Source organism: Gavialis gangeticus, unplaced genomic scaffold (genome assembly GCF_001723915.1).
Source record: "Gavialis gangeticus isolate Ggan-Ray unplaced genomic scaffold, GavGan_comp1, whole genome shotgun sequence".
Taxonomy (NCBI): domain Eukaryota; kingdom Metazoa; phylum Chordata; order Crocodylia; family Gavialidae; genus Gavialis; species Gavialis gangeticus.
Window position 1 is genome coordinate 232,290,517 of NW_017729032.1, and position 2,657 is coordinate 232,293,173.

Below are 2,657 nucleotides of genomic sequence, written 5' to 3' on the forward strand. Positions count from 1 at the left end.
TTTAAATTTGCTGATGATACCAAAATTTGGGGTAAGCTGAGCATGGTAGTAGGGAGGGAAAGACTGCAGCAAGACCTGGATAGGTTACAGGGGTGGGCTAACAAAAACAGGATGCGTTTCAATACTGACAAGTGCAGGGTGCTGCACTTGGGCAGTAGTAACCAGCAGCACACTTATAAGATGAGAAACTCCCTTCTTGACAGCAGAAAGGAGGCAGAAAGGGATCTTGGAGTCATTATTGACTCCAAGATGAATGTGAGCCGACAACGCGAGGTCACGGTTGGCAGGGCTAATCGGACCTTGTCATGCATCCATAGGTGCATCTCAAGTAGGGTCAAGGAGGTGATCCTCCCCCTCTACGTGACACTGGTTAGGCCACAGCTGGAGTACTGTGGCCCAGTTCTGTGCGCCCCACTTCAGGAGGGATGTGGACAGCACTGAGAGGGTCCAGGAGGGCCACCCACATGATCCGGGGACAACAGAACAGACCTTACAATGAGAGACTGTGGGACCTCAACCTATTCAGCCTTCACAAGAGAAGGCTGAGGGGGGACCTGGTGACCATCTATAAACTCACTGGGGGAGACCAGAAAGGTTTGGGAGAGACCTTGTTTCCCCTAGCGCCCCCTGGCATAACAAGGAATAACGGCCACAACTTGTTAGAGAGTAGGTTTAGATTACACATCCGTAATCCGGCTAGGATCTGGAACCAACTTCCAAGGGAAGTGGTGCTGGCTCCTACCCTGGGGGTCTTTAAAGAAGAGGCTTGATGCCTACCTGGCTGTAGTCACTTGAGCCCAGTTTTTCTCCTGCCCAGGTGGGGGGTCAGACTTGAAGATCTACAGGGTCCCTTCTGACCCTACTTCTATGATTCTATGACAGAACACCTGCTTCAAAAACACACAGAATGATGCTGCTTTGTCTTTCCCTTTCTGTTCTTTTCAAAACCTTGTTTCTATTAAAATAACCTCCCCAGAATGAGGATTTTTTTTTAATGTTATGTTTTCCATTTTAGTTTCATGGAGCTATTAGTCTTCAACAGTGACATGGCGGGGGACGGGGGGGGGACAATTAGTGCACAGTACACAAGAAACAAACCTGATAAATTGGAGGTTTTTGTTTGTTTTAGCAGAAAAAACCCACATAAAATAAATCATAAACATAATAATCATAATAATAAACCCATCACAGCTCACCTGCTATTAGCATATGTATTATAACACACAAGGGTTCAAAGAGAAACCAGGGATCATTGGGCTAGGAACTGTACATTCTGGAGGGAGGGGAGGCAGGGTCTGCATTGAAGAGTTCAGGATCTAAATAGAAAACACAAAAGGGGGAGTTGAAATAAAGGCACAAAGAACAAGAGACATGCCTAGGTTCACACAGCAAATCAGTGGCAGAGCCATGAATAGATTCAAATTTTCCGCTCCCACTCCAGTACCTTATCAGTGTGTGGCTGCGTGCTAAGGCTGTGCAAAGCTTTGATCCCTCATTCAGTTCGCCAGATATCTGTCCCAATTTGGTGGCTGAATCTCTGAATCTGAACTGAATCAGAGGACCCTTTAATCTCTCTGAATCAAATCAGAACCCTCCAAGATTTGGAAAGGTTCAGCAGTTTGGACATAGACATAGCTTTAAATGTTTTTTCTACGTACCTCTAGGTAGTATGCCGCTTGTGAATGCTGTGATGCTGGGGTGCATGGAGCATCCCACAGAAGTGCAGGGGGTCCCCAGTGCTCTCAGCAGTGGATGTCAGGGAGCATGCCTGGGGGGGCCCCTGCCCCCCATGGTTTGGTGACTGGTGCCTCCTGGGTCTGGGGGGGCACCTGAGGTCCCCCTGTGACTGACTGCCGAGCTGTGGAGTTGTGGGGAGTCCACTTCTGGATTCACTGCCAAGCATGTGGAGGGCCCCCCACACTCCTGTGGGATGCTTCATGTGCTCCAGCACTGCAGCGTTCACAAGCCACGCTGGTACCGAAGAAAAGCCTTGTAGAAAAAACTTTTAAAGCTATATCTATATCTGAATCACTGATTCTCCAAAATCAGCATTAAATCTTCAGATTCGGATTCGGCCGAATCAAATCAGGGACAATGTTCCAAATCAATTAATCGAATCACTGTCCCCGATTCAGGCTGGATCTGAATCTAAATCAAAAAGAGCCTGCTTCACACACACCTACTGTATGCACATGTTCAAATGATCTGGGAAAATTTTCCCAGGTTTGTTTTCCTGGTAGAAAAAAAATCCAGTGACCTCCTAAACAGATGTTTTAATGCTGAGTCCCTGAAGAGCAGAGAGCTTCCAGTGTTGATGATATGCAGTAGGGTGTGCAAAATTTCACCGACTGTTTGATTTCAATGCTGTTTCGACTTGTTTTGAGCTTGAAACAGCTAAATCAAAATGAAATGAAGGGCTTCAAAACAGCCTTGAAACAAAATGAAAGCAGTCAAAACATCTTGAAAATTTCAAAGTGTTTCAAGTTTCAAAACTGAAGTTGGGCTTGCCTTCAGGGAAACAAAGTAAGGAGAGGGAGGGGGAAGAAGGGAGAAGGACTGTTCTGACATTGACTGTGTAGCTGGCCAGTGACTGTGATCCTTCCCTGCGGTCCCTTCCAATCCCAGTGCTCTGAGGGAGGGATGGAAAAACAGCATAA

The 2,657-nt window shown here is 46.7% G+C and overlaps 1 long non-coding RNA gene across 2 annotated transcripts in view; it reads right to left on the reverse strand.

Moving 5' to 3' along the window:
* Positions 1-2,657, reverse strand: part of LOC109303356 — a 102,176-nt gene that overhangs the window by 55,085 nt on the left and 44,434 nt on the right. For both annotated transcript variants that reach the window (XR_002099067.1, XR_002099069.1), the window contains exon 2: positions 1,197-1,316. This is a non-coding gene — a long non-coding RNA (uncharacterized LOC109303356). The remainder of the gene's footprint in view (positions 1-1,196; positions 1,317-2,657) is intronic.